General features: G+C 32.3%; 1 pseudogene; it reads left to right on the top strand.

The window, feature by feature from the left end:
* The first annotated feature begins 497 nt into the window (after nt 1-497).
* On the top strand, nt 498-2405 carry LOC149552814 (hypersensitive-induced response protein-like protein 1; annotated as a pseudogene).
* Nucleotides 2406-12229: the final 9824 nt, after the last annotated feature.

The raw sequence follows: 12229 nt of genomic DNA, 5'->3' as shown, positions 1-12229 counted from the left end.
CCCTTTCAACCCATATAAACAATTATAATATGTCCCTAAGAGACTTTGGACCCCTAGAGACATATGTTGTAATGAAAAGTGTCAAAAGGGGTAATATTATATCCTATTTCGCCTTTTGATCCATTCAAATGATTCTAATATGTCCCTATGGGTCCTAGGACCCCTAGAGACATATGTTGTGATGAGATATGTTAAAAGGGGTTATAGGTTATCCTATGATACATTTTGACCCATATAAATTATTATAATACATGTTCCTAGGGTCCTGGGACACATAGAGAAAAATGTTGCCATGAAATATGTTGAAAGGGAATGATTATAATATGTCCCTAGGGATCCTAGGAACCCTCGAGACATATGTTGTGATGAAATGTGTTGAAAGTTGTCATAGGCTTTCTCATGACCCCTTTTGATTGTTTACTTGTAGAGGTTGCTAGAACTTTTGCTGTTATGTTAGAGATTTTATTTTTCACTTGATTGTTGCAGGGAAAAAGAAAATGGGTCAGCTATTTTGTTGCACAAAGGTGGACCAATCAATAGTTGCCATGGTGGAGAGATTTGGAAGGTTTGAGCAAGTGTTTGAGTCGGGGTTGCACTGTGTGCCTTGGATTCTTGGAACTTGGATAAGAGGTCATCTTTCCTTAAGATTACAGAAACTGGATGTTCATTGTGAAACAAAGACCAAGGTATTCCTTTCAAATAATCTCTTGCATCATTATTTTAATAATACATAGATCAGAAAATTTTGATGAAAAAACTTCTAATACAATTTACTTTGAAAATTTTATACTAATCTCCATAGATTTTCGAGATCTGATATCTCAATGTTTGAAATCTCTTTTGGTTTGTTGCAAATTGAAACTTTTTATGAAATATTGAGATATGATTAAGCAATTTGTGGGGATATTGAGAGTAATTTTTAAAAAAAATTTGTTGCAGGATAATGTTTTTGTGATAGTGGTGGCCTCTATTCAATACTATGCCCTTGCATAAAATTCCTGTGATGCTTTTTATAAGCTAAGTGATAAAGGGAGACAGATTCAGGCCTACGTGTTTGATGGTAGTGTTTTGAATTTTTGTTTGTTCAGAGTATAATTGTAAATGAATATGTTATGAAATTGCTTAGTGATTTTTAGAATTAATATGAAATATGTGACCCACATCTGTTATATAATAGTTGTTTTATATACATGATCTAAAGAAGCATGATTTGAGCCCATTAACATGTTTCCATGTTTGATCTACAGTTATCCATTCAAGTGTTCCACTGATGAATTTGGATGATGCTTTTGAGCAAAAGAGTGAGATTGCTAAAGCTGTTGAAGATGAACTTGGAAAGGTTGGGAAAGTTTCAAGTCCATTTAATTTCATTTTTGAATTATATGTTGTCAACTGGGCACTATAACCAAATATCATACAATGATGAATCATTTTTTTAAAAATATGTTTCTGAAATTTGTGTGCTCTGATTTTATTTTCATATTTTTTTAAAAAGGAGCAAGTATTAAGAGAATTTTGAATGATGTATGATTGAATCTTACTTGTTTGTGATTACGGGCAATGTCAAATTATGGATTTAAGATAGTGCAGACACTTATTGTAGATATTGAACTTGACATGCTTGTAAAGAGAGCAATGAATGAAATAAATGCAGGCAAGTAGTCAAATTGGAATTTCACACTCAGTTATGAACATGATTTGTTATGATTTTTTATTTTGCTTTGATAAGCCAGGTGCCTAGTATTAACTTTTATTGTTTTTATAAGCTTACAATTCCACTATCTTTTCCATAATTGATTCATTAGACTTTTCCCAAGTAGGAAATCCTTATTTCCCTTAAAAATTTGAAACAATTCTCTGCTTGTATCTAAATTTAACTTAGCTACTACCCATCCCAAAATCCATAACCAGTTGTTTCTTCACACTCTTATAGCTGATTTTAGGGGAATTATCTTCAACTTTGCTCATATTTTAGCTTTATTTCATTATTGTTTGTTCATCCAAGTACTATTTGTGTTCTATGATGGTTCATTGAATGTTCTACCATTTCATAATAGCTACAAGAATGTGGGTGGCAACACAAGAAGATATTACAAATAAAGAGAGCAGAGGGGAAAGTAGTGTCAAAGTATCTGGTAGGACTTGGCATTGCAAGGCAAAGGCAAGCAATTGTGGATGGGCTGAGAGAGAGTGTTCTTGCATTCTCAGAGAATGCACCTGGCACAAGTGCAAAGGATGTGGTGGACATGGTGTTGATGACATAGTATTTTGACACAATGAAGGAGATTGGAGCACATTCAAAGTCATCAGCATTGTTCATACCTCATGGTCCTGGTGCTGTTCATGATGTTGCTCACCAGATCAGATATTTGAAGAATAAATTAAATATGGCTTGTCACTATTGATGACTGAGTCTATAAAAGATCGGATCCACAAACATTCATTTTAAAAATTTATGTTTTCACTGGGTTGAAGATTATAATCAATAGTTTGTTTTATGTCATTTGATTGTTACATAATGAGAGAAGCCCTCTGATATATTGATTTAATTTGGTAAAATTCATTTCATTGTAAAGTCGTAAAACAAAGATTGTGTTTGAGTTAGAAAAAATTTTTTTAATTTGGAAAAATTGAAAGAACTAGGCTAAGATTTTAAATTTTACATGTAGATACAATTCTTTAAATAGATGGTATTTTGGAATGTTTTGATTATATACTAATTTTCTCACATAAGTGTTTAAGTTATATTCTTCTATAAAAGAGGGGTTAAAATTTACTTAAGTTTAGCAAAAGTACAGAATAAGGGCATCACACAACCCTATCAAGATTCACCAAGTGGCTGACATGTTGATGCAAATCTAAACATAAATGTCTCTTATCCACAATATTTCAATTTTCCAATATTGCATATGTTTTGTAGCTCATTTAACAAGACAATTTGCTACATCATTCCACTCCCTAGAGATAATGACTAAAAGTAATCAAATGCAATAAAATAAACATCTCAAGAATCTGAAGTCAACTGCCAAGAACCATTCTCAAAATGTTGCCAAGTTAACAAGTGCACAACCACCTACGAATCCCATCTCACAGGTAATGTTTATTCCAGCCAAAAGAACATGCATTTTCCACACCATACAAAATAGCAGTTGCCTCAGATTGCCTCCATCAAGTTGTAAGTAAGATTGGCCTTGACAGAGAGAAAACATAAATTGATTAATCCCCAAACTATCTCTACTGTGTTAGTTTTTTAATATCTTTATTTTAATTACTCTTTTATATGATTTATGTCATGATTATTGTGTTTTTTCTTTATATTCTCATACATAGTAACAAAAAGATGCATCCCCCTCTATTTGTCCCATGTTTCAGAGATGAGGTACGCTTCGAGGACTTGAGGGGTTTCATCTCCCCATCCCCAGTGATGCCACTAGATTCTCCACCTTGCCTAGGGGAGGAGGATGTCCCAAATCTACTATTTGCTAATTTGACTATTCATATTCAATGTTTAGTGTTTGATGTCTCAATTCAATGCAATTTTCAAGCATTTTACTCTTTTACATCTTTATATCTAATATTGCAGTACATATTTTCATAAATAGCATTTTAAGTGCCACATATATAATATATACAACCCCTTTCCTCCCACCACTATCCCCTTAGCATCCTTGTGTCATCACCAAATTAAGGTCCCTCTATCCCCCATCTCAAAAACTTGTCCCCCCATTCCATCGTCCCTCATCTCCTAGGGTAATGTAATTATGGTCTCATATTGTCTTCTTTCACTTGATTTTATATTGTATATAATGATTATTACAAACATATAGAAATTTTTCACAAAATATTTTAAATTAATATTTATAATTTTTTGAAAAGGGGGTAAAAATTTATTAAGACGGAAAGGATAACAACAAGGAGAGCTCAACAAGGAGCTCTATCCTAAGCAACAAGTTCATCAAATTCTTGCACCATCTCAAAGGAAATTTTCCCCCTATCCATAATATTTTAGCCCGAAGCATGACTAGAAGCCCATTTGGCCAAAAAAACACCAACTCTATTCCATTCACGAGGAATGTAAGTAAACTTAATGAACTCAAGAGAGGTACAAGAAAGAAGAATTTGATTAACAATAGTTTCCAACTACCAACTAACATCCTCAAACTCCTAAAAGGAAAGCAAGTTCATGACCACTTGGGAGTCAGAGTCACAGATAATCTTGTGCCATCCCCGCAAACAACATTGTTCCACAACATGTAAAATGCCCTGAGCCTCCATGAGATTGTTAGTGTAATAACCCTTATGCACTAAGAAAAAGAATTTAACATCACCAGAACTACAATGAGCCACTCCCCTAATACCAACACGGCCTAGATTCCCCCATGAAGAACCATTAGCATTAATTTTTAGAACTCCATGGGAAGGAGGATTCCAATGCCCATCTTGATTCACCCATCTTTTACTTTGTTGCCAAGGTTTCCTGGGCACTCTTTAAAATATTTGAGCTATAACCCCATCCTGAAGATGAAAATTCAGGCAATTGCATATAACAAGATCAACCTGAGCCATACCCCCATCTAGTACACACTTCACTTGAATAGTTTCCTGAAAAGAATGTGAGATCTTCCACCCAAGCACTCCACTAAAGGTGCCATAGCTAAGTAGAAAAGGAGCAATGGAAGAATAGATGAGAGATAGACTCCTCCCCATTACCACACACAAAAAAATAAGAGGGGCCCTAAAATCCACGTTTACAAATATTATCACATGTAAGATAGTGGTTGTGAGCTAGTAGCCACATGAAAAAAATGTACTTAGGCCAAGAAACTTTATTCCAAACTCGCTTCCACCATGAGACCTCAGCATCTTGAAATAATTGTCATCTCCTGATACCTAGTAGAGACATGATATTTACCAGACAAGGTACCTCCCCAAGCCAAAACATTTAGTCCTAGCAAAGAGGAACACTCCCTAAAGGCTAAAATTTGAGAAAGCTCCTGACAATCCATCTTTGTGCCTCTAGGAGGCCAATCAGAAGAGTGCTTCCATCTGTAACCAACAATAGGTCCCAATTGATAATGAGTCTTCTAAAATGCCACTTTATCCCATCTAGCATCATGAAAAGAATCACAAAGAGTTTGAAGATGAGGGTGCATGGATAATATGGATGGGAATCCATCCCAAGAATTAAACCCAAAAAAACACTCAAAGCCTCCCTTACATATCCAAAACAAACCTCTCTTGACTAACACAACACTAGTCTTTAGAGAATGCTAGACCATAGAGCCATGGCCTTCAAGAGGAAGTTTTGAAATAGAGCAAGGATCAGCACTACAAAAATATTAATGGGTGATAATACGAGCCTAAAGCTGATGTTGTCCAGAGCACCATCGCCAAGTTGATGTTGATAATTTGATAGATATTACAAAAATGCAATAATTTCATAATACCAATATTAAAGACACTTATCCTATGTCTATAGTACAAGAAAGAAGACATATGTTTGTAATTCACTAAAAAATTCCACCTTTCCATCCTTACTACTATCATGCAATTAGTTTCTTACCCTAGCAACTAAATGAAGTGTAATGAAATATCTTGCACAATGGAAGAGATAATATAAAATATTCTATAAATAATTGATCTTAATAGGCCACTTCGAGGGGGAAACCTCCAAATATCTTTAATGAGAACACACTTCACAATATGATATTGAAATAAGACTCACAACCTACTATATATATACCTAATTATGCTTAGGTTGACTAGATACAACCCTACACAACATCTAGGCTAACCTACCTATCTAAATAATAATATAATAATGATAACATAAATTAATTAAGGATTAAGATAGCCACAAATTGACTATTCATAACCCTATACACACCAATACTAAGGGCATAGCATGCCCCCTCTGTTAAAAGAAGCATTTTCTTCAATGCTAACCAAGTGTGAATTCTTTTGAATGAACTCTTAATCTTCCCATGTGGCCTCTTCAACTAATAAATTCTTCCATTAGATGAGATACTAGATGAGTGTTCTATTCCTTAGCTTCTTTGTGTGTGTTTGAAGAATGCACTCCAGTTCCAAAATTATTCTTCCTTCTTCATCAAGCTCTAGTAGTACTGTTTGAGTAGGAATAATCTACCCAATTACCTTCTTCCAACAAGAAACATCAAAAAATAAATGTATCTTTTTTGTTGGTGGCAACTCTAGCTTGTAGACAACACTACCAATCTTTTACATGATTTGGTATGGTCCATAAGATAATGGAGACAACTTATTATTCTTTTTTGGCTGCTTCATTGAGATTTGTTTATAAGGCTACAATCTCAAGAAGAACCAATCCCCAACTTCAAAATTTCTTTCACTACAATATTGGTCTATTTTTTATTTCATTCGATTTTGTGCCATAGCTAAATTCTCCTTGAGTCCTAAAAGTACCTATTGTTGATGAAGCAAGTAGTCCTCTACTACTTGAACTCTTGGTGAAACCTTTAATGATGATGTGATCAAAGGAGGATAATATCCATAAAGTGCCAAAAATGGAGATATTTTTTATGAGCTATGAAAAGAAGTACTATACCACCATTCTGCAAGAGGTAGCCAATCTACCCATTGAGATTTTTTTTTTGAAGTGCAAAAACATAGATATCCTTCCAAACATTTATTAACAACCTTAGTTTTCCCATCTGATTGAGGATGGTATGAAAAACTATGATCCAATTGAGTACCCAAACATGAGAATAAATCTTTCCAAAAGTGACTAGTAAAGATAGGATCACGATCACTAACAATAACCTTTGGTGTACCATGTAGCTTTAAATATTCTCCAAGAGAACTTTTTCCACTATACTTAATGTAAAAGGATGTGATAATGCAATAATATGCACATATTTAGTGAGGTGATCAACTACTACCATGATGATATTATGACCTTTAGATTTGGGAATCCCTATGATGAAGTCCATAGATACCTCTTCCCAACGCTGGCTAGGAATAGCTATAGGCTGCAAGACACCTGGTGTCTTAATTGTTTCCCCCTTATTTCTTTGACAAACCATACATTCAGCTACAAATTTTTGGACATCATCTTTTAGCCCTTCCCATTAAAAAAAATCTTGCTTGACCCGTTGATATGTCTTCAAAAATCCTTAATGACCACGAACTCGGGACTCATGTAGTTTTGTGAGAATCTTGTGTTTAAGAGAGGAATTCTTACAGAGATACAAGTGCTCTTATACCAATGAATATCCCCTTAGAAAAAACTTATCTGAACTACTAGGATCACTTTTTAATTTTTGGATGAGATTACTTGTTGCAACATCATTTTACCACTCTTCTTTGGCTCCTACTGCCTAATTCACTTGCAATATTGAAAGAGAACACAATAAGGCTTCATCTTTTTCATCATTCCTGGAAAGTGCACTAGCCACAATATTTTCCTTCCCTTTCTTGTATACAATTTCATAGTCATATCCCAACATCTTAGTGACCCATTTTTGTTGTTCTTCCAAAGATAGTCTTTGTTCCAAAAAATATTTCAAGTTATCATGGTCTATCTTAAGCTTGAAGTGTTGACCCATTAAATAAGGCCTTCATTGTTTAACTACATGAAGGATTGCTAGCATTTCCTTCTCATAAATAGGTTTCAGTTGATTTTTACCTTTCAATTGATGACTCTCAAAAGAAATTGGTCAATCTTCTTGCACGAGAATTTCTCCTATCCCATCTTTAGAAGCATCACATTCTACAATGAATTCCTTGGTGAAGTCTAGAGTGGAAAGCACTAGAGTTGTACACATAATATTCTTCAATTGCTCAAATGCTATATTAGTATATTCATTTCAATGAAAAGAATCCTTCTTCAATAGAGTGGTGACGGGTGTTGTTATATGATCATAATTCTTCACAAATCTTCTATAGTACCTTCTCAATCCACAGAAACCCCTCAACTTCTTAATGATTTTTGTAATAGGCCATTGCATGATAGCCTTAATTTTGTTAAGGTCCACCTTTACTCCTTCATGTGAAACACTGTGTTCCAAATACTCCTCCTCCTTAAGACCAAAAGCACACTTGGATGGCTTGGCATAGAGTTGACGATCTTTGAGTAATTGTAATTCTTGATCTACATGTTGCTAATATTCTTCCCAAGTCTTTCTATAGATCAATATATCATCAAAAATTACTAACACAAACTTTCTCAAGAACTACATAAAATTTGAATTCTTCAAACTTTGGAATGTAGACGGTGCATTGGTAAGATCAAATGGCATCACCAAAAATCCATAGTGACCCTCATTAATTCAAAATGTCATCTTGCAAATATCTTCCTCCTTAATCCAAATTTGATGATAACCTAATCTAAGATCTAACTTGGTAAAATACATAGTTCCATTTAATTCATCTAGCAAATCATCAGTGACTAGAATAGGAAACTTATCTTTAATGGTGTACTTGTTGAGAACTTTATAATCTAGACACATGTGCCATGTTTCATCCTTCTTATGCACCATCACCATAGGTGAGGAGTAAGCACTTTGGCTATGCCTGATGATTCCTGCTTCTATCATTTCCTCAACAATTTTTTCTATCTCACTTTTTTGTATGTTTGGGTACCTATAAGGCTCAATGTTTCATGGTTGGCTCCTTGGAACTAGTTGTATGGCATGGTCATGATCCCTCTTAGGAGGAATTCCTTTAGGAATATCTCCAAGAATTACTGAGTGACGATCAATTATTGCTTGTGAATCTGGATGAGTAGAGGATGTAATGCCTACACTTAGTTGACTTTTCTATTGTATTGTCAGATTCTTTTAGGCTAGTATTATGATTCTATTTTATGATTAGTGGCACTTGGTTACCGGATTAGATTAGATTTATTTCATACCCAGTTTATATATGTGACGAGTTACTTAGTTATTTTAGTTATTTTATGATTATTTTGATAATGATTGGTGTATGTTCATTGAGTGATTTCATTTATTTCATGATGTTAGTTAGAGGAATGATTTATATGCAGTTTATATGATTACTTACCTGATACTTGCAATTATATGGTGCACTTATCTATTTTACTTTATGTGTGACATTTCTGATGTGGTTGAGTAAGGGAGTCATAGTCACTTGCTAGTCGGGATCTACATGATGCACCACTTTCTACCATTTCCTATTTAGTTTAGAATATATGTGTTTGTACATGCATGGATTTTATGCAGATTATAAGTACCATGTATCAACTTTCCTGAATTGTCAAGATGACCATACCCTATTACAATATTGCGATGGTATAAGTGCAGAGATAACTCTTGAGTCCAAATCCTAACCTAAGCCAATTGTCTTAAAAGGTAGGATAAGTATCTAAGTTTTTTACACGTCCAAATTTGTCAAGTGACGTGAATTCGTGACTTTGACCCTAGAGTTTGATTATGCTCTTTGTATTGAAATTGAGTTATCGTATTTAGTTTTGTGGGTCTCTTGTGATTTTCTATTATAATTAAATCAAGTTAAAATATAATTTAATGATTTAATTTAAAGGAAATTTTATAAAGAAAATTCAATATTTGATTATATTTAATTAATTGAGAAATTAACTAAATAAAATAATTAAATTTAAAGATTTTGTTAAAGTTCTAATTTAGGCATATTTATATTTATTTAATTTAATAATTATTTTTTAAGAGTTTTATTTTTAATAATAAACTCTAAATAATATTATTAGTTGAATTAATAAATATATTATTAAAATATCCCGTGATTAACTAAATAGCGAAAACATAAATTTAATAAAGTTTATTTTAATTAAATTACATAAAGCTTATGCATGAAATTAAAATATATTAAATTAATTAAAGGGAGAGAGCTAATTATTTAGATAAAGATATTTTGTAATTAAATATCTAAAAGTTTGTGATTGAAAATGTAAAAAGGTAATCAAATAATAAAAGATAATTGATCAATGAGTTCCCTTACATGATTGCACAATCCGAGGCCTAAATTTAGGGGAGAATCCTTTATCAGAGATCTAGAGTTCATTTCTTCAGTGGCTAGGTTTTGGAAGAGCAATTTTTCAAGAGGAAGCATTTCAAAAAAAAAGGGGATGTTTGCATGCTCCATACAATTGTCTTTTTTTAGTATAAGATCTAGGTAGGATCTCATGGTTTATTTGTACAGTGGTTTTTGTTCTTTGAACTTCTATCTTCTTAGTGTCTATTGCATATTTTGGTTTCTGAATGTTATTTGGGTTGAAGCCCTTGTATGGAAATTTATTGTTCTTTGATTTAGAAATATTTGTTTATGCTCTGAGAATTTGAAACCCTCTCATATTGAAACTATCACTCTTTATTTCTTGAAAATATCTGTGAATGAATTTTAGTTTTGAAATCGAGATTAGGTTTTGAAAAGAAAAACCAATTTTGATTTATAAATTGTGACTATTTGTTCTGGGTTTCTATACCAGATTTATATTGGAGAATATATATATATATAATTACATAGTGGTTGTAATTACTATGTAGTTACATTATTAAATATTAATAAAGGGGAATGTGAATTTAATTGTTTGTGGGGGGCTTTTGTTTTATGTTTCACTAAACAGAATTTTTAAAAATATATATAAAATAAAAATAAAACTTTAATTTTAGTTAGGTGAGAGCCACCCTCCCCTCCCCTTTCTCCCCCCAATTTCCATACCTTCCTAGTGGCAGTTTGGCTACGGCACCAACAACAGTACATTGCATTGTTGCTGTGATCGTAGACTGCTACAACAACAACCCTTTTAAAGGTCCATCGACGGGCCTTAAACGACATTCTATTTAAATTTAATTTATTTAATTTAGATTGTATTTAAATTGTATAGTTATTTAATTTTTAATTAATATAAATTTTAATTTAATTAAAATTTAGTTATTAATATATGTATTATTTATAGTTTCTTATTACAATTTTCTATGTGTTTTATTGAAGGATTATGTTATTAACAATTAATTAATTAATTTGTTAAAAGAATGTTAGAATGAAATTAATTTAATAAAATTCATTTTTTATTACTTAGTTCATTTTATAATCCTAGCAAAGACGTGATGGTGTGAATTAGTGGCAATTGGGTGAATGAATCTATAAGTGAAAATTGAAATGTCTATGTAAAGTAGATTCGAAAGTTGTAAATTTTGGGAAAAATGATTATTTTTAAGTAAACTCATAAATTACTTGATGATGTAATTGTGAAAATGAATTCTACTATCAAAGGAAATTTATTACATCTTTTGATAACTCGAATACTTTAATTATTGTAATGCTTTGTATATGAGAAAACTAGAACATTGTTTGTACATTGAATGTTCTTGTGTTTTGAAAACCCTATAAAAAATATAACACTTTGAAAAGACAAAAAAATTTGTTAACTAATTGTTTATTGAATATTGTATTTGGAAATGAATTGAACTATGAAAAATATGCTTAAACAACTTGTTATGTTTTGTTAAGTGTTGTGACTCATGTGGATTTGACAACTTTAGCGAATCTATAATATTTGGAAATAGAAATGTGAACCTTGTCTAAAAATTGAAAACTCTAGAAATAGTAATACTTGGAAATGAAAAATGAAACCCTTGTTTTGAACATCGAATCTTGTGTTTGAAATTGAAAATGAGAACTTGAAAACCTATATGGGAAAATTAAACCTTGGTGTTTTCAAAACCTTAGGAATTATGAAAATAATTTTTCTATGTACATTATGTGATGTGTTTTTTTACTGGTGTTGGGTTAAATCAAGGTTTGACTTAGCTTTGACTAGTCAAGATGTAAATACTAGAGGCTTGGGATTTTTTTTGTGATGTCATGATGATGTTTTGATTACAATCTTTTATACTTGACCATGGTGATGTATCATGTGTGTCCTCTATGATGAGTTGATCAGATGTTGTGTATTACTTTCAGTTTCTCTTGTGTAGAACTGAAGTGAATGGTATGACTTTTCTAATATAACCTTTTGAGCCTTTGATCAGTTATCTATGATTGTTCCCCAATTACTTGTATAGGACTAAGGTGATTAAATGATTTTTTTTTGGTGATGTCACGTTATGACATGGATTTGGTTTATGTGTACTTGATTTTGGATTAGTCTTGTTAGGATGGTCATTTAGGTGGAATCTGTGATTTTGATTAGTGATGTTTTCAGTATGTTCTAGTTGCTTGCTTAAGAACTAATGTTTGGTTTATGGTTATT

Source organism: Cupressus sempervirens, chromosome 6 (assembly GCF_028749045.1).
Source record: "Cupressus sempervirens isolate cs-2001-9-10 chromosome 6, ASM2874904v1, whole genome shotgun sequence".
NCBI classification, from domain to species: domain Eukaryota; kingdom Viridiplantae; phylum Streptophyta; class Pinopsida; order Cupressales; family Cupressaceae; genus Cupressus; species Cupressus sempervirens.
This window is presented reverse-complemented; position numbering and strand designations above follow the sequence as displayed.